This window comes from Lissotriton vulgaris, chromosome 11, assembly GCF_964263255.1.
Source record: "Lissotriton vulgaris chromosome 11, aLisVul1.2, whole genome shotgun sequence".
NCBI lineage: Eukaryota > Metazoa > Chordata > Amphibia > Caudata > Salamandridae > Lissotriton > Lissotriton vulgaris.
In genome coordinates, this window is record NC_141699.1 from 120,591,071 (window position 1) to 120,617,684 (window position 26,614).

A 26,614-nucleotide genomic window follows, 5' to 3' on the forward strand; every position below is an offset into this window, starting at 1 on the left:
AGCTTCAAGAAATTGAGGAACTTGAAAAACTCATCGCAGCAGACGACTCACTGGCCGATGCAAAAAGTCTCCTTGAGAAAATTAATAAAACAATTGAAACCTTCTGCACCTTTGAAACCAACAAAAAAGTAAACAAAATAGAGAAGGATATTAAATTCTACAAAGTGGAAAATACTTACCCCTACCTAAACGAGGAGTTCTTCAACACTCCATATAATCCACCAAGGTCACAGAACTGGGGTAGATTCCGGAACAACCAAAGAGTCACTTTCTCTGACTCATCCAACACATCAGCAGAAGAACTAGATCCAGGAGCCTCCACCTCCAGCAACAGGCCCCAACCCCTCTTGCCACCCGGTTTTTTAGGCAGGGGCCGCGGCCGCGGCCAACCCCCTCCACAAAATCGCCAAACAAGGAACCGGCAATACCAACCACAAGTCCCAGGAGAACGACGGACTCGGAACAGGTTCTATCAATGGGGGCAACAACAATAAACACTGAAAGTGCAGCCCAGGACGTGGACCTTACCATCCCTATTTTCAACCTGTCTAAACACATTATGACATCTGATGAAACACGTTTACTGTCCAGGGGACTGTCCTTTGTCCCCACGGAACGTACGAACTTCCTCAATCTCCAAGCTGACCTACTTAAATTCTTTAGAAGGATACGACTTAAACATTTATTTGCGGATAAAACTGAGTCCAATTACCAGAATCAATCCATATTCCGACCTCCTTCTACCTTCAACCCTCCCACCAATCAAATGTCACCGGAAATCCTGACCTTTGAGAAACTGGTTATGAAGGAAGTGCTGGACCTCAAAACCTCTTCAAAATTCACCCCCTATAACTTACCCCTAACAGAAAAGAATGCTCTGCAGTCTCTTAGAAACAATAACCAAATTATCATTAAGCCTGCCGATAAAGGCGGAGGAATTGTCAAAATGGACATTGATCAATATGACACTGAAATCAAACGACAACTGTGCAACTTGGAACATTACCGACCTCTCACAAAAGAACCTTTGCAAGACATCAAATCGAAAATACTCAGGACAACATCCTCAGCCAGAGAACTTGGCATCATTACCAAAAAAGAACATGCCTTTCTTAACAACTCTCATCCTAGGACACCCGTCCTATACGTCCTGCCCAAAATTCACAAGAATACCACCAATCCCCCGGGTCGACCTATTGTTTCCGGTTGCGGGTCAATCCTTGAACCCTTGGGCAAATTCATCGATGCCATCATAAAAGAATTTGTACCGTTAACCGACACCTATATACGAGATACTATGGATCTCATCACAACTATAGAGAACAAAGAATTCGATACTACCGCTCAACTCATGGTCAGTCTGGACATAGAATCATTGTATACAAACATCCCTCACAGAGAAGGCCTCCAAGTCATTCAGGACCTACTACTAACCAGACCACTACCCGCGAGACTCCCAACAGAATTTATCATGGACTTACTTCGAATTGCCCTACAAAACAACTACTTTTTGTATCGCGATACTTACTATTTACAAGTCAAAGGAGTCTCAATGGGCGCTTGCTTTGCACCCAACTTTGCGATTCTCTATGTACATAATCTGGAGCAATCATTATTCCTTAACCCAATCAATCCCCACCTCCAACATGTGGGGCTTTGGCGTCGCTACATTGACGACATCCTTCTCCTCTGGCATGGTTCTTCCGATGATTTAACACTTTTCATTGAGTGGCTCAATAACAGTCAAGAACATCTAAACTTCACCAGTGAATCCAAAGTTAACGACCTACCATTCCTAGATGTGATTATACATGCCGAGGATGGAAAATTGGGGACCAGCCTCTACCGAAAACCTACAGAACGGAACACCCTGCTCCACTACTCAAGCCATCACCCAAGAGGACTCAAAGACGGATTGCCCTTTGGTCAATTTTTATGTATCAGGCGCAACTGTAAATGGAAGAAAGACTACTTTCGCGAAGCAGACATCCTGATGAACAAACTTGTACATAGAGGCTACCCTCGTAGATTGGTTACCAGAGCTAAAAAACGTGCCTGGTACTTCCATCGTGAAAACTTACTAATACCCAAAACCAGAGAACCTATGACAAGGATTCCCTTTGTGTCGACATTTGGACCAGACAGCAACAAAGTGAGTTCCATCATTAAGAAAAACTGGACGGTGTTAAGATGCGAAGAACAATTCCGAGACCCACCTTTGTTCTCATACCAACGCAGTAACAATATTGCGAATCATCTGGTACGTGCGATTACCTGGCCGGAAACAACCAGAAACCAGAACACTATCACCTCCTCCTGGGGCTTGCCCCCAATCCTTGGACATTTCAAGTGCCAAAGCTGCAGTGTTTGCGAACTCACTACTAACACCAAAGAGTTTCTGTACAATGAGAAAAGATACGAACTTACATGTCATACTAACTGCAAAACCACTAATGTGATTTATGCAATCCGCTGTCCCTGCGACCTACTTTACATTGGCCTGACCACACAAATGGTGAAACAGCGCATTATCCAACATAAGAGCCGAGTCAACTGCCAAGTGCTGTCAGCCCCCCTTGTTTCACACTTCATTGAAAAAGGCCACCGGGACACTGATATTAGGTGGCAAGTAATTGAACATCTCACACTTCCAACCAGAGGTGGCAATATAAACGCACTCCTAAATCGAGCTGAATGCAAATGGATCTCACTCACAGACTCCGTAAATAGGGGTCTGAACACCCTTGATGAATGGAGCAGCACAGTCATCACCTGAACCCCTTTACAAGTTCATGAATGTCTCCTTCCCCAGTCCCCACTATTACTACGACCCCTGTGAAACTACTAATACCTGTATAAATCTCCCTAACCTCCTACACTAGAATTCTGCCATACTCTGAACTTTCAAGCTCACCGAGTACATGCCTAATGTTTAGATTGTGATTTGGCTCGTTACATGATTTTTACTGTTACCCTGCTATTTTAGTTTGGTCATATATTCACTCTGATGTAAGTTGTAAATATTCATCTAATTGTAATTGCAACGGTGTAATATATGCAATACCTTCGCCACGTTTTCCTGCGCCCACGAACAGCCTTAGCCGATGGGCGGTACTACCACTCCTGTTTCCCACCCCGTCCCGCCCCCTCCCTCCCTGCAGCCCCGCCCCCTCCGGATCGGTTACTTCCTGGTTTGGTTCACGACCGGTAGTCTACCCGCTACTCTGCACGGGACGCTACTGCCTAGATCTAATCGGCAACCGCTGCCTGACTTACCCAGGTAACTAACTACCCCTTGCCTGGTGGAACACGCGCTACCAGTGTGACCGCCGCTCCGGACCGTATACCATAGCACCTAATCGCTCTTCGCATTTCCCCCCTTTAGGCACTCCACCTAGACGGAATCGAATGTCTAATCGCCCAGCGTGATCGCTTGATTCCTAACCTGCAACGCTCTGCTTCCAGCGATTCAGGTACCTGCTATACCGACCGTAACTCGGCGGCATTAGGCACAATTTGTACCCTCACCTAACTGTTGGTTTAAACGCATAGACCGATCGATGCATCCCCTTCTCAATTTCAGGCGCTGTGACCATTACCTGAAACTACACTCATTAAATGTGTACGAGGCCCCGGACCCACTACCCACCACTGGATCCAGTTAGTGTACCTAATCTTTCAGGTTGGTCTAACTTAACCCTTGCCCTTTTCCCCCCCCCCAAACCCCCCCCCCCCTTCCCCTCCTCTGCCCCCGCCCCACCTCCACTCCAGTCTCACCTTCCTTAAGCACCAATAATGGCATGCCATCCCCCACTGGCCACACCAATTGATCCTTCCTTTTAAACCCCCCCCCCCGCCCCCCCCCCCCTTTTTTAAACTTCATGTTAACTGTAAAGCGCCAGATCACTCGGCACACTTCCACGTTCCTTTTTAGCCTCCGCTTCTTGCCCGCTCTCCTAATATTAATTATTTTCCCATGCAGCACCTTAATTCAACGCCAACCCTGTCCTGAAGAGGATCCCGAATCATAGAGGATCGAAACGCCGTCGACAACAACAGCGCGATTTCACGGCGCACTACCAATAGGCTTATCACTATCTCAAATTCAACATGTCTAATTGTATATATTTAATGTGAAAGCCTTTATTTGAGTGTTTTTATCACTTTGCGCCGACCACGCTGCTTTTCACTTTCACTTGCGTCGTCACTATCACTGCGTCATCACATTTTCACCAAGTGTTATTTGGGTTGCTTCATGATGTTTTTTTCATGTACAGTGCTGCCTTAACTGTGCTTCCCGTGTCTAATGCAATTGGTGATTAATAACCCTCTCACAAAATGTACTGAGACTCCCTGGTGTTCCTTTCTTGCAATACGTACTGTATGCATAATTTTGAACTGTCTTTATTAGTGATACCTAGTGGGACATTGTTTCTTATTACAATTTACGTACCCAGTCCCATTTTGGTCTATGGGTTATACTCCTGTTTTTTTCACTCAGACAGATATCCCTTCACACAAATATGAGATCTAGGCTGCTAGCCATGGGTTGTGGAAAATAAAAGAAGCACAAATTCATAATAGCATCCTCCTAGGGCCCACTGTCTTCAAATGTATACTAGAGGAGGAACAGCAATAATTTAAAGGAAAATAAATCATAGCTACATTTTTCCATTTTCCATACTGCAAGTCTGCCATTTCATTGCACTATATAGTTGCATTTGCTGCATTTCATTTTTAGCTTTAGGGGGTACAATATACTGGTTTCCTGGTTTTCAAAACATTCTAGGGGAAGATTCACAAGGATCTGACGCATCTGCATAGATGCATACTTTTCCTTGCGTCAGTGCTGAATGTCCTTGTGCCACTATGGATGTGCTGTATTTACAATACAGTGCTCCATGGTGCAAGGATTAACAGATGCATCCAAAATTCTGACACATGCATTGGCACAAAAGTGACGCATTGCTGAAGTTGATCATGAAAGTGAAGCAAAAAGCCATGAGTCATTCCAAACGCTTGGTCTGTGCAGGCGTAGGGATTTTGCCGCAGTGAAGGCGTAAAGTGACGCAGTGAAATCTTGTAGATTTCAGTGCGTGAGTTCTACAAGGCTTTTTTTCGTGGAAACGCCCACCCTGCATACATTATGCCTGACGCAGGTATAATGTGATGCAGGGCTTTATAATGTGACGCATCTCCGTAGATGCGTCACATTGTAAAAGGGCCGCAACATTTACGCCGCAGCTGCGCCACAATACAGATTTTTATATGTGCCCTGTAAATGGCTGTGTGTACGTTGTGTGTCTCCGTCGGCATGCAGCATACAAATTTTCCCGGATCATGTAGCCCAGTTGGGCTGATGCAGCCACGCAAGAGCTCTTTGCGTGACCTCACTGTCACCGATTCAAATCAGGGAGGATCCACGCAGCCTTTCATGGCTCTCAGGTGAAAAAATGGGCCCTAGGGCAAGGAAGGAAATAGGACCCCTTATTCATGTTTGAAATATAAAATACCGCAATAATCGGGGTTCAGTAGGTCCCACAGGTCTGTGGGCGCCAGTGCCACTGCACCTGCTGCAACAATGGAAGCTACGCCCCTGTCATACAGCTGGGTAACATCAATTACTCAGTGACACAAAGAGCATTAAAAAATACACTTTACATAATGTTAAATGACAAAAACAACAGCTTTGTCAGTTCTTGTTCTGTTTCAAGCACTCCATACAATCTGTATGAACCCTCTCCGCATTTTCCTACTTATAACAAACGCCTTTGCTCCCAGAAATAAACTTTCTAGGTGGTTTGTGTACATTTGAATGGGAGATGAGACCTCGAAAGAGCCCAGCTCTGCAACGGACTGCAAGTCAACTCAGAGAGCGGAAACAAAGCCCGTACTCTGGCCATCAACTACCGGAGCGAATCCGGGGATCGAAGGTGAGAACAAAGAGGAAGAAATACAAGAATTATGAAAACTGATCAAGGAGAAAAAATCCCTAAGTTACTGCCGTATTTAAAAAGCTGAGAAAACAAAAAGAACGTAAAGAGTAAACTGAAGCCAAATAAAGTCACAGTTTTCTCCTTGTCACAGATAACAATTATGCAAGTAAATCGCATTGAAAAATAAACTATCTTATTTTTTTATTACATATTCTCCAGTCTCTGAAGAGACTATCAAAAATTGTCATTTCAACTATATTTCAAGTCTCCATGACGGGGTATTGGGTAAAGTTTTCAATAAGCAATAATCGCGCCTCGGTTAAACCTCATTGGCTACGATACTGCCACTGCGCAAAGCTAACCAATTATAGTGTGAATTTCATGCCCACTCGCCCTAGTACCTCATGTTACAAAGAACATGAACCCTTTTCAAAAGATTTTATCTATTTATGCATAACTACACCTCCACTGCTTCTGACAGGCAATGTAAGACATATGTTGGCGTTGTTTTACTAATTTCCATCAGCTCTCTGCCCCAAACCGTCGCTAGCCACACGCAGAGAATTCTTGGAAATTGTATGCTAAATAGCTCTTCAGGTAAGCAGCACCCTCCCTAGGTATGGATTTGATGCTCAGACAGATATCCCTTCACACAAATATGAGATCTAGGCTGCTAGCCATGGGTTGTGGAAAATAAAAGAAGCACAAATTCATAATAGCATCCTCCTAGGGCCCACTGTCTTCAAATGTATACTAGAGGAGGAACAGCAATAATTTAAAGGAAAATAAATCATAGCTACATTTTTCCATTTTCCATACTGCAAGTCTGCCATTTCATTGCACTATATGGTTGCATTTGCTGCATTTCATTTTTAGCATTAGGGGGTACAATATACTGGTTTCCTGGTTTTCAAAACATTTTAGGGGAAGATTCACAAGGATCTGACGCATCTGCATAGATGCATACTTTTCCTTGCGTCAGTGCTGAATGTCCTTGTGCCACTATGGATGTGCTGTATTTACAATACAGTGCTCCATGGTGCAAGGATTAACAGATGCATCCAAAATTCTGACACATGTGTTGGCACAAAAGTGACGCATTGCTGAAGTTGATCATGAAAGTGAAGCAAAAAGCCATGAGTCATTCCAAACGCTTGGTCTGTGCAGGCGTAGGGATTTTGCCGCAGTGAAGGCGTAAAGTGACGCAGTGAAATCTTGCAGATTTCAGTGCGTGAGTTCTACAAGGCTTTTTTTCGTGGAAACGCCCACCCTGCATACATTATGCCTGACGCAGGTATAATTTGATGCAGGGCTTTATAATGTGACGCATCTCCCTAGATGCGTCACATTGTAAAAGGGCCGCAACATTTACGCCGCAGCTGCGCCACAATACAGATTTTTATATGTGCCCTGTAAATGGCTGTGTGTACGTTGTGTGTCTCCGTCGGCATGCAGCATACAAATTTTCCCGGATCATGTAGCCCAGTTGGGCTGATGCAGCCATGCAAGAGCTCTTTGCGTGACCTCATTGTCACCGATTCAAATCAGGGAGGATCCACGCAGCCTTTCATGGCTCTCAGGTGAAAAAATGGGCCCTAGGGCAAGGAAGGAAATAGGACCCCTTATTCATGTTTGAAATATAAAATACCGCAATAATCGGGGTTCAGTGGGTCCCGCAGGTCTGTGGGCGCCAGTGCCACTGCACCTGCTGCAACAATGGAAGCTACGCCCCTGTCATACAGCTGGGTAACATCAATTACTCAGTGACAAAAAGAGCATTAAAAATACACTTTACATAATGTTAAATGACAAAAACAACAGCTTTGTCAGTTCTTGTTCTGTTTCAAGCACTCCATACAATCTGTATGAACCCTCTCCGCATTTTCCTACTGATAACAAACGCCTTTGCTCCCAGAAATAAACTTTCTAGGTGGTTTGTGTACATTTGAATGGGAGATGAGACCTCGAAAGAGCCCAGCTCTGCAACGGACTGCGAGTCAACTCAGAGAGCGGAAACAAAGCCCGTACTCTGGCCATCAACTACCTGAGCGAATCCGGGGATCGAAGGTGAGAACAAAGAGGAAGAAATACAAGAATTATGAAAACTGATCAAGGAGAAAAAATCCCTAAGTTACTGCCGTATTTAAAAAGCTGAGAAAACAAAAAGAACGTAAAGAGTAAACTGAAGCCAAATAAAGTCACAGTTTTCTCCTTGTCACAGATAACAATTATGCAAGTAAATCGCATTGAAAAATAAACTATCTTATTTTTTTATTACATATTTTCCAGTCTCCGAAGAGACTATCAAAAATTGTCATTTCAACTATATTTCAAGTCTCCATGACGGGGTATTGGGTAAAGTTTTCAATAAGCAATAATCGCGCCTCGGTTAAACCTCATTGGCTACGATACTGCCACTGCGCAAAGCTAACCAATTATAGTGTGAATTTCATGCCCACTCGCCCTAGTACCTCATGTTACAAAGAACATGAACCCTTTTCAAAAGATTTTATCTATTTATGCATAACTACACCTCCACTGCTTCTGACAGGCAATGTAAGACATATGTTGGCGTTGTTTTACTAATTTCCATCAGCTCTCTGCCCCAAACCGTCGCTAGCCACACGCAGAGAATTCTGGGAAATTGTATGCTAAATAGCTCTTCAGGTAAGCAGCACCCTCCCTAGGTATGGATTTGATGCTCAGACAGATATCCCTTCACACAAAGATGAGATCTAGGCTGCTAGCCATGGGTTGTGGAAAATATAAGAAGCACAAATTCATAATAGCATCCTCATAGGGCCCACTGTCTTCAAATGTTTACTAGAGGAGGAACAGCAATAATTTAAAGGAAAATAAATCATAGCTACATTTTTCCATTTTCCATACTGCAAGTCTGCCATTTCATTGCACTACATAGTTGCATTTGCTGCATTTCATTTTTAGCTTTAGGGGGTACAATATACTGGTTTCCTGGTTTTCAAAACATTCTAGGGGAAGATTCACAAGGATCTGACGCATCTGCATAGATGCATATTTTTCCTTGCGTCAGTGCTGAATGTCCTTGTGCCACTATGGATGTGCTGTATTTACAATACAGTGCTCCATGGTGCAAGGATTAACAGATGCATCAGAGAATCTGACACATGTGTTGGCACAAAAGTGACGCATTGCTGAAGTTGATCATGAAAGTGAAGCAAAAAGCCATGAGTCATTCCAAACGCTTGGTCTGTGCAGGCCTAGGGATTTTGCCGCAGTGAAGGCGTAAAGTGACGCAGTGAAATCTTGTAGATTTCAGTGCGTGAGTTCTACAAGGCTTTTTTTCGTGGAAGCGCCCACCCTGCATACATTATGCCTGACGCAGGTATAATGTGATGCAGGGCTTTATAATGTGACGCATCTCCCTAGATGCGTCACATTGTAAAAGGGCCGCAACATTTATGCCGCAGCTGCGCCACAATACAGATTTTTATATGTGCCCTGTAAATGGCTGTGTGTACGTTGTGTGTCTCCGTCGGCATGCAGCAAACAAATTTTCCCGGATCATGTAGCCCAGTTGGGCTGATGCAGCCACGCAAGAGCTCTTTGCGTGACCTCATTGTCACCGATTCAAATCAGGGAGGATCCACGCAGCCTTTCATGGCTCTCAGGTGAAAAAATGGGCCCTAGGGCAAGGAAGGAAATAGGACCCCTTATTCATGTTTGAAATATAAAATACCGCAATAATCGGGGTTCAGTGGGTCCCGCAGGTCTGTGGGCGCCAGTGCCACTGCACCTGCTGCAACATTGGAAGCTACGCCCCTGTCATACAGCTGGGTAACATCAATTACTCAGTGACAAAAAGAGCATTAAAAATACACTTTACATAATGTTAAATGACAAAAACAACAGCTTTGTCAGTTCTTGTTCTGTTTCAAGCACTCCATACAATCTGTATGAACCCTCTCCGCATTTTCCTACTGATAACAAACGCCTTTGCTCCCAGAAATAAACTTTCTAGGTGGTTTGTGTACATTTGAATGGGAGATGAGACCTCGAAAGAGCCCAGCTCTGCAACGGACTGCGAGTCAACTCAGAGAGCGGAAATAAAGCCCGTACTCTGGCCATCAACTACCCGAGCGAATCCGGGGATCGAAGGTGAGAACAAAGAGGAAGAAATACAAGAATTATGAAAACTGATCAAGGAGAAAAAATCCCTAAGTTACTGCCGTATTTAAAAAGCTGAGAAAACAAAAAGAACGTAAAGAGTAAACTGAAGCCAAATAAAGTCACAGTTTTCTCCTTGTCACAGATAACAATTATGCAAGTAAATCGCATTGAAAAATAAAGGGGCATATTATCAAGCCTGTGCGCTAAAATTATCGCCGCTTTATCGGCCGAAAACGGCCGATAAAGCGGCGATAATGGGCTTGATAATATGCTCTGTGGAATTCTTATCGAAGCACATGTTAGATGTGAAGACATCTAACATGGGCTTCGATTGGAATTCCACAGAGCATATTATCAAGCCCATTATCGCCGCTTTATCGGCCGTTTTCGGCCGATAAAGCGGCGATAATTTTAGCGCACAGGCTTGATAATATGCCCCAAACTATCTTATTTTTTTATTACATATTCTCCAGTCTCCGAAGAGACTGTCAAAAATTGTCATTTCAACTATATTTCAAGTCTCCATGACGAGGTATTGGGTAAAGTTTTCAATAAGCAATAATCGCGCCTCGGTTAAACCTCATTGGCTACGATACTGCCACTGCGCAAAGCTAACCAAATATAGTGTGAATTTCATGCCCACTCGCCCTAGTACCTCATGTTACAAAGAACATGAACCCTTTTCAAAAGATTTTATCTATTTATGCATAACTACACCTCCACTGCTTCTGACAGGCAATGTAAGACATATGTTGGCGTTGTTTTACTAATTTCCATCAGCTCTCTGCCCCAAACCGTCGCTAGCCACACGCAGAGAATTCTGGGAAATTGTATGCTAAATAGCTCTTCAGGTAAGCAGCACCCTCCCTAGGTATGGATTTGATGCTCAGACAGATATCCCTTCAGACAAAGATGAGATCCATGCTGCTAGCCATGGGTTGTGGAAAATATAAGAAGCACAAATTCATAATAGCATCCTCATAGGGCCCACTGTCTTCAAATGTTTACTAGAGGAGGAACAGCAATAATTTAAAGGAAAATAAATCATAGCTACATTTTTCCATTTTCCATACTGCAAGTCTGCCATTTCATTGCACTACATAGTTGCATTTGCTGCATTTCATCATTTTTAGCTTTAGGGGGTACAATATACTGGTTTCCTGGTTTTCAAAACATTCTAGAGGAAGATTCACAAGGATCTGACGCATCTGCATAAATGCATATTTTTCCTTGCGTCAGTGCTGAATGTCCTTGTGCCACTATGGATGTGCTGTATTTACAATACAGTGCTCCATGGTGCAAGGATTAACAGATGCATCAGAAATTCTGACACGTGTTGGCACAAAAGTGACGCATTGCTGAAGTTGATCATGAAAGTGAAGCAAAAAGCCATGAGTCATTCCAAACGCTTGGTCTGTGCAGGCGTAGGGATTTTGCCGCAGTGAAGGCGTAAAGTGACGCAGTGAAATCTTGTAGATTTCAGTGCGTGAGTTCTACAAGGCTTTTTTTCGTGGAAACGCCCACCCTGCATACATTATGCCTGACGCAGGTATAATGTGATGCAGGGCTTTATAATGTGACGCATCTCCCTAGATGCGTCACATTGTAAAAGGGCCGCAACATTTACGCCGCAGCTGCGCCACAATACAGATTTTTATATGTGCCCTGTAAATGGCTGTGTGTACGTTGTGTGTCTCCGTCGGCATGCAGCAAACAAATTTTCCCGGATCATGTAGCCCAGTTGGGCTGATGCAGCCACGCAAGAGCTCTTTGCGTGACCTCATTGTCACCGATTCAAATCAGGGAGGATCCACGCAGCCTTTCATGGCTCTCAGGTGAAAAAATGGGCCCTAGGGCAAGGAAGGAAATAGGACCCCTTATTCATGTTTGAAATATAAAATACCGCAATAATCGGGGTTCAGTGGGTCCCGCAGGTCTGTGGGCGCCAGTGCCACTGCACCTGCTGCAACATTGGAAGCTACGCCCCTGTCATACAGCTGGGTAACATCAATTACTCAGTGACAAAAAGAGCATTAAAAATACACTTTACATAATGTTAAATGACAAAAACAACAGCTTTGTCAGTTCTTGTTCTGTTTCAAGCACTCCATACAATCTGTATGAACCCTCTCCGCATTTTCCTACTGATAACAAACGCCTTTGCTCCCAGAAATAAACTTTCTAGGTGGTTTGTGTACATTTGAATGGGAGATGAGACCTCGAAAGAGCCCAGCTCTGCAACGGACTGCGAGTCAACTCAGAGAGCGGAAATAAAGCCCGTACTCTGGCCATCAACTACCCGAGCGAATCCGGGGATCGAAGGTGAGAACAAAGAGGAAGAAATACAAGAATTATGAAAACTGATCAAGGAGAAAAAATCCCTAAGTTACTGCCGTATTTAAAAAGCTGAGAAAACAAAAAGAACGTAAAGAGTAAACTGAAGCCAAATAAAGTCACAGTTTTCTCCTTGTCACAGATAACAATTATGCAAGTAAATCGCATTGAAAAATAAAGGGGCATATTATCAAGCCTGTGCGCTAAAATTATCGCCGCTTTATCGGCCGAAAACGGCCGATAAAGCGGCGATAATGGGCTTGATAATATGCTCTGTGGAATTCTTATCGAAGCACATGTTAGATGTGAAGACATCTAACATGGGCTTCGATTGGAATTCCACAGAGCATATTATCAAGCCCATTATCGCCGCTTTATCGGCCGTTTTCGGCCGATAAAGCGGCGATAATTTTAGCGCACAGGCTTGATAATATGCCCCAAACTATCTTATTTTTTTATTACATATTCTCCAGTCTCCGAAGAGACTGTCAAAAATTGTCATTTCAACTATATTTCAAGTCTCCATGACGGGGTATTGGGTAAAGTTTTCAATAAGCAATAATCGCGCCTCGGTTAAACCTCATTGGCTACGATACTGCCACTGCGCAAAGCTAACCAAATATAGTGTGAATTTCATGCCCACTCGCCCTAGTACCTCATGTTACAAAGAACATGAACCCTTTTCAAAAGATTTTATCTATTTATGCATAACTACACCTCCACTGCTTCTGACAGGCAATGTAAGACATATGTTGGCGTTGTTTTACTAATTTCCATCAGCTCTCTGCCCCAAACCGTCGCTAGCCACACGCAGAGAATTCTGGGAAATTGTATGCTAAATAGCTCTTCAGGTAAGCAGCACCCTCCCTAGGTATGGATTTGATGCTCAGACAGATATCCCTTCAGACAAAGATGAGATCCATGCTGCTAGCCATGGGTTGTGGAAAATATAAGAAGCACAAATTCATAATAGCATCCTCATAGGGCCCACTGTCTTCAAATGTTTACTAGAGGAGGAACAGCAATAATTTAAAGGAAAATAAATCATAGCTACATTTTTCCATTTTCCATACTGCAAGTCTGCCATTTCATTGCACTACATAGTTGCATTTGCTGCATTTCATCATTTTTAGCTTTAGGGGGTACAATATACTGGTTTCCTGGTTTTCAAAACATTCTAGAGGAAGATTCACAAGGATCTGACGCATCTGCATAAATGCATATTTTTCCTTGCGTCAGTGCTGAATGTCCTTGTGCCACTATGGATGTGCTGTATTTACAATACAGTGCTCCATGGTGCAAGGATTAACAGATGCATCAGAAATTCTGACACGTGTTGGCACAAAAGTGACGCATTGCTGAAGTTGATCATGAAAGTGAAGCAAAAAGCCATGAGTCATTCCAAACGCTTGGTCTGTGCAGGCGTAGGGATTTTGCCGCAGTGAAGGCGTAAAGTGACGCAGTGAAATCTTGTAGATTTCAGTGCGTGAGTTCTACAAGGCTTTTTTTCGTGGAAACGCCCACCCTGCATACATTATGCCTGACGCAGGTATAATGTGATGCAGGGCTTTATAATGTGACGCATCTCCCTAGATGCGTCACATTGTAAAAGGGCCGCAACATTTATGCCGCAGCTGCGCCACAATACAGATTTTTATATGTGCCCTGTAAATGGCTGTGTGTACGTTGTGTGTCTCCGTCGGCATGCAGCATACAAATTTTCCCGGATCATGTAGCCCAGTTGGGCTGATGCAGCCACGCAAGAGCTCTTTGCGTGACCTCATTGTCACCGATTCAAATCAGGGAGGATCCACGCAGCCTTTCATGGCTCTCAGGTGAAAAAATGGGCCCTAGGGCAAGGAAGGAAATAGGACCCCTTATTCATGTTTGAAAAATAAAATACCGCAATAATCGGGGTTCAGTGGGTCCCGCAGGTCTGTGGGCGCCAGTGCCACTGCACCTGCTGCAACAATGGAAGCTACGCCCCTGTCATACAGCTGGGTAACATCAATTACTCAGTGACAAAAAGAGCATTAAAAATACACTTTACATAATGTTAAATGACAAAAACAACAGCTTTGTCAGTTCTTGTTCTGTTTCAAGCACTCCATACAATCTGTATGAACCCTCTCCGCATTTTCCTACTGATAACAAACGCCTTTGCTCCCAGAAATAAACTTTCTAGGTGGTTTGTGTACATTTGAATGGGAGATGAGACCTCGAAAGAGCCCAGCTCTGCAACGGACTGCGAGTCAACTCAGAGAGCGGAAACAAAGCCCGTACTCTGGCCATCAACTACCCGAGCGAATCCGGGGATCGAAGGTGAGAACAAAGAGGAAGAAATACAAGAATTATGAAAACTGATCAAGGAGAAAAAATCCCTAAGTTACTGCCGTATTTAAAAAGCTGAGAAAACAAAAAGAACGTAAAGAGTAAACTGAAGCCAAATAAAGTCACAGTTTTCTCCTTGTCACAGATAACAATTATGCAAGTAAACCACATTGAAAAATAAACTATCTTATTTTTTTATTACATATTCTCCAGTCTCCAAAAAGACTGTCAAAAATTGTCATTTCAACTATATTTCAAGTCTCCATGACGGGGTATTGGGTAAAGTTTTCAATAAGCAATAATCGCGCCTCGGTTAAACCTCATTGGCTACAATACTGCCACTGCGCAAAGCTAACCAAGTATAGTGTGAATTTCATGCCCACTCGCCCTAGTACCTCATGTTACAAAGAACATGAACCCTTTTCAAAAGATTTTATCTGTTTATGCATAACTACACCTCCACTGCTTCTGACAGGCAATGTAAGACATATGTTGGCGTTGTTTTACTAATTTCCATCAGCTCTCTGCCCCAAACTGTCGCTAGCCACACGCAGAGAATTCTGGGAAATTGTATGCTAAATAGCTCTTCAGGTAAGCAGCACCCTCCCTAGTTATGGATTTGATGCTCAGACAGATATCCCTTCACACAAAGATGAGATCTAGGCTGCTAGCCATGGGTTGTGGAAAATATAAGAAGCACAAATTCATAATAGCATCATCATAGGGCCCACTGTCTTCAAATGTATACTAGAGGAGGAACAGCAATAATTTTAAGGGAAAATAAATCATAGCTACATTTTTCCATTTTCTATACTGCAAGTCTGCCATTTCATTGCACTATATAGTTGCATTTGCTGCATTTCATTTTTAGCTTTAGGGGGTACAATATACTGGTTTCCTGGTTTTCAAAACATTCTAGGGGAAGATTCACAAGGATCTGACGCATCTGCATTGATGCATATTTTTCCTTGCGTCAGTGCTGAATGTCCTTGTGCCACTATGGATGTGCTGTATTTACAATACAGTGCTCCATGGTGCAAGGATTAACAGATGCATCCAAAATTCTGACACATGTGTTGGTACAAAAGTGACGCATTGCTGAAGTTGATCATGAAAGTGAAGCAAAAAGCCATGAGTCATTCCAAACGCTTGGTCTGTGCAGGCGTAGGGATTTTGCCACAGTGAAGGCGTAAAGTGACGCAGTGAAATCTTGTAGATTTCAGTGCGTGAGTTCTACAAGGCTTTTTTTCGTGGAAACGCCCACCCTGCATACATTATGCCTGACGCAGGTATAATGTGATGCAGGGCTTTATAATGTGACGCATCTCCCTAGATGCGTCACATTGTAAAAGGGCCGCAACATTTACGCCGCAGCTGCGCCACAATACAGATTTTTATATGTGCCCTGTAAATGGCTGTGTGTACGTTGTATGTCTCCGTCGGCATGCAGCATACAAATTTTCCCGGATAATGTAGCCCAGTTGGGCTGATGCAGCCACGCAAGAGCTCTTTGCGTGACCTCATTGTCACCGATTCAAATCAGGGAGGATCCACGCAGCCTTTCATGGCTCTCAGGTAAAAAAATGGGCCCTAGGGCAAGGAAGGAAATAGGACCCCTTATTCATGTTTGAAATATAAAATACCGCAATAATCGGGGTTCAGTGGGTCCCGCAGGTCTGTGGGCGCCAGTGCCACTGCACCTGCTGCAACAATGGAAGCTACGCCCCTGTCATACAGCTGGGTAACATCAATTACTCAGTGACAAAAAGAGTATTAAAAATACACTTTACATAATGTTAAATGACAAAAACAACAGCTTTGTCAGTTCTTGTTCTGTTTCAAGCACTCCATACAATCTGTATGAACCCTCTCCGCATTTTCCTACTGATAACAAACGCCTTTGCTCCCAGAAATAAACTTTCTAGGTGGTTTGTGTACATTTGAATGGGAGATGAGACCTCGAAAGAGCCCAGCTCTGCAACGGACTGCGAGTCAACTCAGAGAGCGGAAACAAAGCCCGTACTCTGGCCATCAACTACCCGAGCGAATTCGGGGATCGAAGGTGAGAACAAAGAGGAAGAAATACAAGAATTATGAAAACTGATCAAGGAGAAAAAATCCCTAAGTTACTGCCGTATTTAAAAAGCTGAGAAAACAAAAAGAATGTAAAGAGTAAACTGAAGCCAAATAAAGTCACAGTTTTCTCCATGTCACAGATAACAATTATGCAAGTAAATCGCATTGAAAAATAAACTATCTTATTTTTTTATTACATATTCTCCAGTCTCCGAAGAGACTGTAAAAAATTGTCATTTCAACTATATTTCAAGTCTCCATGACGGGGTATTGGGTAAAGTTTTCAATAATCAATAATCGCGCCTCGGTTAAACCTCATTGGCTACGATACTGCCACTGCGCAAAGCTAACCAATTATAGTGTGAATTTCATGCCCACTCGCCCTAGTACCTCATGTTACAAAGAACATGAACCCTTTTCAAAAGATTTTATCTGTTTATGCATAACTACACCTCCACTGCTTCTGACACTCAATGTAAGACATATGTTGGCGTTGTTTTACTAATTTCCATCAGCTCTCTGCCCCAAACCGTCGCTAGCCACACGCAGAGAATTCTGGGAAATTGTATGCTAAATAGCTCTTCAGGTAAGCAGCACCCTCCCTAGGTATGGATTTGATGCTCAGACAGATATCCCTTCACACAAAGATGAGATCTAGGCTGCTAGCCATGGGTTGTGGAAAATATAAGAAGCACAAATTCATAATAGCATCCTCATAGGGCCCACTGTCTTCAAATGTTTACTAGAGGAGGAACAGCAATAATTTAAAAGGAAAATAAATCATAGCTACATTTTTCCATTTTCCATACTGCAAGTCTGCCATTTCATTGCACTACATAGTTGCATTTGCTGCATTTCATTTTTAGCTTTAGGGGGTACAATATACAGGTTTCCTGGTTTTCAAAACATTCTAGGGGAAGATTCACAAGGATCTGACGCATCTGCATAGATGCATATTTTTCCTTGCGTCAGTGCTGAATGTCCTTGTGCCACTATGGATGTGCTGTATTTACAATACAGTGCTCCATGGTGCAAGGATTAACAGATGCATCAGAAATTCTGACACGTGTTGGCACAAAAGTGAAGCATTGCTGAAGTTGATCATGAAAGTGAAGCAAAAAGCCATGAGTCATTCCAAACGCTTGGTCTGTGAAGGGCGTAGGGATTTTGCCGCAGTGAAGGCGTAAAGTGACGCAGTGAAATCTTGTAGATTTCAGTGCGTGAGTTCTACAAGGCTTTTTTTCGTGGAAACGCCCACCCTGCATACATTATGCCTGACGCAGGTATAATGTGATGCAGGGCTTTATAATGTGACGCATCTCCCTAGATGCGTCACATTGTAAAAGGGCCGCAACATTTACGCCGCAGCTGCGCCACAATACAGATTTTTATATGTGCCCTGTAAATGGCTGTGTGTACGTTGTGTGTCTCCGTCGGCATGCAGCATACAAATTTTCCCGGATCATGTAGCCCAGTTGGGCTGATGCAGCCACGCAAGAGCTCTTTGCGTGACCTCATTGTCACCGATTCAAATCAGGGAGGATCCACGCAGCCTTTCATGGCTCTCAGGTGAAAAAATGGGCCCTAGGGCAAGGAAGGAAATAGGACCCCTTATTCATGTTTGAAATATAAAATACCGCAATAATCGGGGTTCAGTGGGTCCCGCAGGTCTGTGGGCGCCAGTGCCACTGCACCTGCTGCAACAATGGAAGCTACGCCCCTGTCATACAGCTGGGTAACATCAATTACTCAGTGACAAAAAGAGCATTAAAAATACACTTTACATAATGTTAAATGACAAAAACAACAGCTTTGTCAGTTCTTGTTCTGTTTCAAGCACTCCATACAATCTGTATGAACCCTCTCCGCATTTTCCTACTGATAACAAACGCCTTTGCTCCCAGAAATAAACTTTCTAGGTGGTTTGTGTACATTTGAATGGGAGATGAGACCTCGAAAGAGCCCAGCTCTGCAACGGACTGCGAGTCAACTCAGAGAGCGGAAACAAAGCCCGTACTCTGGCCATCAACTACCCGAGCGAATCCGGGGATCGAAGGTGAGAACAAAGAGGAAGAAATACAAGAATTATGAAAACTGATCAAGGAGAAAAAATCCCTAAGTTACTGCCGTATTTAAAAAGCTGAGAAAACAAAAAGAACTTAAAGAGTAAACTGAAGCCAAATAAAGTCACAGTTTTCTCCTTGTCACAGATAACAATTATGCAAGTAAATCGCATTGAAAAATAAACTATCTTATTTTTTTATTACATATTCTCCAGTCTCCGAAGAGACTGTCAAAAATTGTCATTTCAACTATATTTCAAGTCTCCATGACGGGGTATTGGGTAAAGTTTTCAATAAGCAATAATCGCGCCTCGGTTAAACCTCATTGGCTACGATACTGCCACTGCACAAAGCTAACCAAGTATAGTGTGAATTTCATGCCCACTCGCCCTAGTACCTCATGTTACAAAGAACATGAACCCTTTTCAAAAGATTTTATCTATTTATGCATAACTACACCTCCACTGCTTCTGACAGGCAATGTAAGACATATGTTGGCGTTGTTTTACTAATTTCCATCAGCTCTCTGCCCCAAACCGTCGCTAGCCACACGCAGAGAATTCTGGGAAATTGTATGCTAAATAGCTCTTCAGGTAAGCAGCACCCTCCCTAGGTATGGATTTGATGCTCAGACAGATATCCCTTCACACAAAGATGAGATCTAGGCTGATAGCCATGGGTTCTGGAAAATATAAGAAGCACAAATTCATAATAGCATCCTCATAGGGCCCACTGTCTTCAAATGTTTACTAGAGGAGGAACAGCAATAATTTAAAGGAAAATAAATCATAGCTACATTTTTCCATTTTCCATACTGCAAGTCTGCCATTTCATTGCACTACATAGTTGCATTTGCTGCATTTCATTTTTAGCTTTAGGGGGTACAATATACTGGTTTCCTGGTTTTCAAAACATTCTAGGGGAAGATTCACAAGGATCTGACGCATCTGCATAGATGCATATTTTTCCTTGCGTCAGTGCTGAATGTCCTTGTGCCACTATGGATGTGCTGTATTTACAATACAGTGCTCCATGGTGCAAGGATTAACAGATGCATCAGAAATTCTGACACATGTGTTGGCACAAAAGTGACGCATTGCTGAAGTTGATCATGAAAGTGAAGCAAAAAGCCATGAGTCATTCCAAACGCTTGGTCTGTGCAGGCGTAGGGATTTTGCCGCAGTGAAGGCGTAAAGTGACGCAGTGAAATCTTGTAGATTTCAGTGCGTGAGTTCTACAAGGCTTTTTTTCGTGGAAACGCCCACCCTGCATCCATTATGCCTGACGCAGGTATAATGTGATGCAGGGCTTTATAATGTGACGCATCTCCCTAGATGCGTCACATTGTAAAAGGGCCGCAACATTTACGCCGCAGCTGCGCCACAATACAGATTTTTATATGTGCCCTGTAAATGGCTGTGTGTACGTTGTGTGTCTCCGTCGGCATGCAGCATACAAATTTTCCCGGATCATGTAGCCCAGTTGGGCTGATGCAGCCACGCAAGAGCTCTTTGCGTGACCTCATTGTCACCGATTCAAATCAGGGAGGATCCACGCAGCCTTTCATGGCTCTCAGGTGAAAAAATGGGCCCTAGGGCAAGGAAGGAAATAGGACCCCTTATTCATGTTTGAAATATAAAATACCGCAATAATCGGGGTTCAGTGGGTCCCGCAGGTCTGTGGGCGCCAGTGCCACTGCACCTGCTGCAACAATGGAAGCTACGCCCCTGTCATACAGCTGGGTAACATCAATTACTCAGTGACAAAAAGAGCATTAAAAATACACTTTACATAATGTTAAATGACAAAAACAACAGCTTTGTCAGTTCTTGTTCTGTTTCAAGCACTCCATACAATCTGTATGAACCCTCTCCGCATTTTCCTACTGATAACAAACGCCTTTGCTCCCAGAAATAAACTTTCTAGGTTGTTTGTGTACATTTGAATGGGAGACGAGACCTCGAAAGAGCCCAGCTCTGCAACGGACTGCGAGTCAACTCAGAGAGCGGAAACAAAGCCCGTACTCTGGCCATCAACTACCCGAGCGAATCCGGGGATCGAAGGTGAGAACAAAGAGGAAGAAATACAAGAATTATGAAAACTGATCAAGGAGAAAAAATCCCTAAGTTACTGCCGTATTTAAAAAGCTGAGAAAACAAAAAGAACGTAAAGAGTAAACTGAAGCCAAATAAAGTCACAGTTTTCTCCATGTCACAGATAACAATTATGCAAGTAAATCGCATTGAAAAATAAACTATCTTATTTTTTTATTACATCTTCTCCAGTCTCCGAAGAGACTGTCAAAAATTGTCATTTCAACTATATTTCAAGTCTCCATGACGGGGTATTGGGTAAAGTTTTCAATAAGCAATAATCGCGCCTCGGTTAAACCTCATTGGCTACGATACTGCCATTGCGCAAAGCTAACCAAGTATAGTGTGAATTTCATGCCCACTCGCCCTAGTACCTCATGTTACAAAGAACATGAACCCTTTTCAAAAGATTTTATCTGTTTATGCATAACTACACCTCCACTGCTTCTGACAGGCAATGTAAGACATATGTTGGCGTTGTTTTACTAATTTCCATCAGCTCTCTGCCCCAAACTGTCGCTAGCCACACGCAGAGAATTCTGGGAAATTGTATGCTAAATAGCTCTTCAGGTAAGCAGCACCCTCCCTAGTTATGGATTTGATGCTCAGACAGATATCCCTTCACACAAAGATGAGATCTAGGCTGCTAGCCATGGGTTGTGGAAAATATAAGAAGCACAAATTCATAATAGCATCCTCATAGGGCCCACTGTCTTCAAATGTATACTAGAGGAGGAACAGCAATATTTTAAAGGAAAATAAATCATAGCTACATTTTTCCATTTTCTATACTGCAAGTCTGCCATTTCATTGCACTATATAGTTGCATTTGCTGCATTTCATTTTTAGCTTTAGGGGGTACAATATACTGGTTTCCTGGTTTTCAAAACATTCTAGGGGAAGATTCACAAGGATCTGACGCATCTGCATAGATGCATATTTTTCCTTGCGTCAGTGCTGAATGTCCTTGTGCCACTATGGATGTGCTGTATTTACAATACAGTGCTCCATGGTGCAAGGATTAACAGATGCATCCAAAATTCTGACACATGTGTTGGCACAAAAGTGACGCATTGCTGAAGTTGATCATGAAAGTGAAGCAAAAAGCCATGAGTCATTCCAAACGCTTGGTCTGTGCAGGCGTAGGGATTTTGCCGCAGTGAAGGCGTAAAGTGACGCAGTGAAATCTTGTAGATTTCAGTGCGTGAGTTCTACAAGTCTTTTTTTCGTGGAAACGCCCACCCTGCATACATTATGCCTGACGCAGGTATCATGTGATTCAGGGCTTTATAATGTGACGCATCTCCCTAGATGCGTCACATTGTAAAAGGGCCGCAACATTTACGCCGCAGCTGCGCCACAATACAGATTTTTATATGTGCCCTGTAAATGGCTGTGTGTACGTTGTGTGTCTCCGTCGGCATGCAGCATACAAATTTTCCCGGATCATGTAGCCCAGTTGGGCTGATGCAGCCACGCAAGAGCTCTTTGCGTGACCTCATTGTCACCGATTCAAATCAGGGAGGATCCACGCAGCCTTTCATGGCTCTCAGGTGAAAAAATGGGCCCTAGGGCAAGGAAGGAAATAGGACCCCTTATTCATGTTTGAAATATAAAATACCGCAATAATCGGGGTTCAGTGGGTCCCGCAGGTCTGTGGGCGCCAGTGCCACTGCACCTGCTGCAACAATGGAAGCTACGCCCCTGTCATACAGCTGGGTAACATCAATTACTCAGTGACAAAAAGAGCATTAAAAATACACTTTACATAATGTTAAATGACAAAAACAACAGCTTTGTCAGTTCTTGTTCTGTTTCAAGCACTCCATACAATCTGTATGAACCCTCTCCGCATTTTCCTACTGATAACAAACGCCTTTGCTCCCAGAAATAAACTTTCTAGGTTGTTTGTGTACATTTGAATGGGAGACGAGACCTCGAAAGAGCCCAGCTCTGCAACGGACTGCGGGTCAACTCAGAGAGCGGAAACAAAGCCCGTACTCTGGCCATCAACTACCCGAGCGAATCCGGGGATCGAAGGTGAGAACAAAGAGGAAGAAATACAAGAATTATGAAAACTGATCAAGGAGAAAAAATCCCTAAGTTACTGCCGTATTTAAAAAGCTGAGAAAACAAAAAGAACGTAAAGAGTAAACTGAAGCCAAATAAAGTCACAGTTTTCTCCTTGTCACAGATAACAATTATGCAAGTAAATCGCATTGAAAAATAAACTATCTTATTTTTTTATTACATCTTCTCCAGTCTCCGAAGAGACTGTCAAAAATTGTCATTTCAACTATATTTCAAGTCTCCATGACGGGGTATTGGGTAAAGTTTTCAATAAGCAATAATCGCGCCTCGGTTAAACCTCATTGGCTACGATACTGCCACTGCGCAAAGCTAACCAATTATAGTGTGAATTTCATGCCCACTCGCCCTAGTACCTCATGTTACAAAGAACATGAACCCTTTTCAAAAGATTTTATCTATTTATGCATAACTACACCTCCACTGCTTCTGACAGGCAATGTAAGACATATGTTGGCGTTGTTTTACTAATTTCCATCAGCTCTCTGCCCCAAACCGTCGCTAGCCACACGCAGAGAATTCTGGGAAATTGTATGCTAAATAGCTCTTCAGGTAAGCAGCACCCTCCCTAGGTAAGGATTTGATGCTCAGACAGATATCCCTTTACACAAAGATGAGATCTAGGCTGATAGCCATGGGTTGTGGAAAATATAAGAAGCACAAATTCATAATAGCATCCTCATAGGGCCCACTGTCTTCAAATGTTTACTAGAGGAGGAACAGCAATAATTTAAAGGAAAATAAATCATAGCTACATTTTTCCATTTTCCATACTGCAAGTCTGCCATTTCATTGCACTACATAGTTGCATTTGCTGCATTTCATTTTTAGCTTTAGGGGGTACAATATACTGGTTTCCTGGTTTTCAAAACATTCTAGGGGAAGATTCACAAGGATCTGACGCATCTGCATAGATGCATATTTTTCCTTGCGTCAGTGCTGAATGTCCTTGTGCCACTATGGATGTGCTGTATTTACAATACAGTGCTCCATGGTGCAAGGATTAACAGATGCATCAGAAATTCTGACACATGTGTTGGCACAAAAGTGACGCATTGCTGAAGTTGATCATGAAAGTGAAGCAAAAAGCCATGAGTCATTCCAAACGCTTGGTCTGTGCAGGCGTAGGGATTTTGCCGCAGTGAAGGCGTAAAGTGACGCAGTGAAATCTTGTAGATTTCAGTGCGTGAGTTCTACAAGGCTTTTTTTCGTGGAAACGCCCACCCTGCATACATTATGCCTGACGCAGGTATAATGTGATGCAGGGCTTTATAATGTGACGCATCTCCCTAGATGCGTCACATTGTAAAAGGGCCGCAACATTTACGCCGCAGCTGCGCCACAATACAGATTTTTATATGTGCCCTGTAAATGGCTGTGTGTACGTTGTGTGTCTCCGTCGGCATGCAGCATACAAATTTTCCCGGATCATGTAGCCCAGTTGGGCTGATGCAGCCACGCAAGAGCTCTTTGCGTGACCTCATTGTCACCGATTCAAATCAGGGAGGATCCACGCAGCCTTTCATGGCTCTCAGGTGAAAAAATGGGCCCTAGGGCAAGGAAGGAAATAGGACCCCTTATTCATGTTTGAAATATAAAATACCGCAATAATCGGGGTTCAGTGGGTCCCGCAGGTCTGTGGGCGCCAGTGCCACTGCACCTGCTGCAACAATGGAAGCTACGCCCCTGTCATACAGCTGGGTAACATCAATTACTCAGTGACAAAAAGAGCATTAAAAATACACTTTACATAATGTTAAATGACAAAAACAACAGCTTTGTCAGTTCTTGTTCTGTTTCAAGCACTCCATACAATCTGTATGAACCCTCTCCGCATTTTCCTACTGATAACAAACGCCTTTGCTCCCAGAAATAAACTTTCTAGGTGGTTTGTGTACATTTGAATGGGAGATGAGACCTCGAAAGAGCCCAGCTCTGCAACGGACTGCAAGTCAACTCAGAGAGCGGAAACAAAGCCCGTACTCTGGCCATCAACTACCCGAGCGAATCCGGGGATCGAAGGTGAGAACAAAGAGGAAGAAATACAAGAATTATGAAAACTGATCAAGGAGAAAAAATCCCTAAGTTACTGCCGTATTTAAAAAGCTGAGAAAACAAAAAGAACGTAAAGAGTAAACTGAAGCCAAATAAAGTCACAGTTTTCTCCTTGTCACAGATAACAATTATGCAAGTAAATCGCATTGAAAAATAAACTATCTTATTTTTCTATTACATATTCTCCAGTCTCCGAAGAGACTGTCAAAAATTGTCATTTCAACTATATTTCAAGTCTCCATGACGGGGTATTGGGTAAAGTTTTCAATAAGCAATAATCGCGCCTCGGTTAAACCTCATTGGCTACGATACTGCCACTGCGCAAAGCTAACCAATTATAGTGTGAATTTCATGCCCACTCGCCCTAGTACCTCATGTTACAAAGAACATGAACCCTTTTCAAAAGATTTTATCTATTTATGCATAACTACACCTCCACTGCTTCTGACAGGCAATGTAAGACATATGTTGGCGTTGTTTTACTAATTTCCATCAGCTCTCTGCCCCAAACCGTCGCTAGCCACACGCAGAGAATTCTGGGAAATTGTATGCTAAATAGCTCTTCAGGTAAGCAGCACCCTCCCTAGGTATGGATTTGATGCTCAGACAGATATCCCTTCACACAAAGATGAGATCTAGGCTGCTAGCCATGGGTTGTGGAAAATATAAGAAGCACAAATTCATAATAGCATCCTCATAGGGCCCACTGTCTTCAAATGTTTACTAGAGGAGGAACAGCAATAATTTAAAGGAAAATAAATCATAGCTACATTTTTCCATTTTCCATACTGCAAGTCTGCCATTTCATTGCACTACATAGTTGCATTTGCTGCATTTCATTTTTAGCTTTAGGGGGTACAATATACTGGTTTCCTGGTTTTCAAAACATTCTAGGGGAAGATTCACAAGGATCTGACGCATCTGCATAGATGCATATTTTTCCTTGCGTCAGTGCTGAATGTCCTTGTGCCACTATGGATGTGCTGTATTTACAATACAGTGCTCCATGGTGCAAGGATTAACAGATGCATCAGAAATTCTGACACGTGTTGGCACAAAAGTGACGCATTGCTGAAGTTGATCATGAAAGTGAAGCAAAAAGCCATGAGTCATTCCAAACGCTTGGTCTGTGCAGGCGTAGGGATTTTGCCGCAGTGAAGGCGTAAAGTGACGCAGTGAAATCTTGTAGATTTCAGTGCGTGAGTTCTACAAGGCTTTTTTTCGTGGAAACGCCCACCCTGCATACATTATGCCTGACGCAGGTATAATGTGATGCAGGGCTTTATAATGTGACGCATCTCCCTAGATGCGTCACATTGTAAAAGGGCCGCAACATTTGTGCCGCAGCTGCGCCACAATACAGATTTTTATATGTGCCCTGTAAATGGCTGTGTGTACGTTGTGTGTCTCCGTCGGCATGCAGCATACAAATTTTCCCGGATCATGTAGCCCAGTTGGGCTGATGCAGCTACGCAAGAGCTCTTTGCGT

The 26,614-nt window shown here is 43.1% G+C and overlaps 10 non-coding genes across 10 annotated transcripts; all 10 read right to left on the reverse strand.

Annotated features, from left to right (window-relative positions):
* Positions 1-6,155: 6,155 nt before the first annotated feature.
* Positions 6,156-6,295, reverse strand: LOC147679194 (U4 spliceosomal RNA). Its single transcript, XR_015301630.1, has one exon. It is a non-coding gene; the product is annotated as a U4 spliceosomal RNA (small nuclear RNA).
* Positions 6,296-8,225: 1,930 nt separating this feature from the next.
* Positions 8,226-8,365, reverse strand: LOC147679195 (U4 spliceosomal RNA). The gene has a single exon (XR_015301682.1). It is a non-coding gene; the product is annotated as a U4 spliceosomal RNA (small nuclear RNA).
* A 2,193-nt stretch (positions 8,366-10,558) lies between these two features.
* LOC147679196 (U4 spliceosomal RNA) lies at positions 10,559-10,698 on the reverse strand. Its single transcript, XR_015301688.1, has one exon. It is a non-coding gene; the product is annotated as a U4 spliceosomal RNA (small nuclear RNA).
* A 2,194-nt stretch (positions 10,699-12,892) lies between these two features.
* On the reverse strand, positions 12,893-13,032 carry LOC147679197 (U4 spliceosomal RNA). The gene has a single exon (XR_015301654.1). It is a non-coding gene; the product is annotated as a U4 spliceosomal RNA (small nuclear RNA).
* A 1,931-nt stretch (positions 13,033-14,963) lies between these two features.
* LOC147679198 (U4 spliceosomal RNA) lies at positions 14,964-15,103 on the reverse strand. The gene has a single exon (XR_015301750.1). It is a non-coding gene; the product is annotated as a U4 spliceosomal RNA (small nuclear RNA).
* Positions 15,104-17,034: 1,931 nt separating this feature from the next.
* On the reverse strand, positions 17,035-17,174 carry LOC147679199 (U4 spliceosomal RNA). The gene has a single exon (XR_015301818.1). It is a non-coding gene; the product is annotated as a U4 spliceosomal RNA (small nuclear RNA).
* Positions 17,175-19,104: 1,930 nt separating this feature from the next.
* On the reverse strand, positions 19,105-19,244 carry LOC147679200 (U4 spliceosomal RNA). Its single transcript, XR_015301678.1, has one exon. It is a non-coding gene; the product is annotated as a U4 spliceosomal RNA (small nuclear RNA).
* A 1,930-nt stretch (positions 19,245-21,174) lies between these two features.
* On the reverse strand, positions 21,175-21,314 carry LOC147679201 (U4 spliceosomal RNA). The gene has a single exon (XR_015301700.1). It is a non-coding gene; the product is annotated as a U4 spliceosomal RNA (small nuclear RNA).
* Positions 21,315-23,244: 1,930 nt separating this feature from the next.
* Positions 23,245-23,384, reverse strand: LOC147679202 (U4 spliceosomal RNA). The gene has a single exon (XR_015301655.1). It is a non-coding gene; the product is annotated as a U4 spliceosomal RNA (small nuclear RNA).
* Positions 23,385-25,314: 1,930 nt separating this feature from the next.
* LOC147679203 (U4 spliceosomal RNA) lies at positions 25,315-25,454 on the reverse strand. Its single transcript, XR_015301656.1, has one exon. It is a non-coding gene; the product is annotated as a U4 spliceosomal RNA (small nuclear RNA).
* Positions 25,455-26,614: the final 1,160 nt, after the last annotated feature.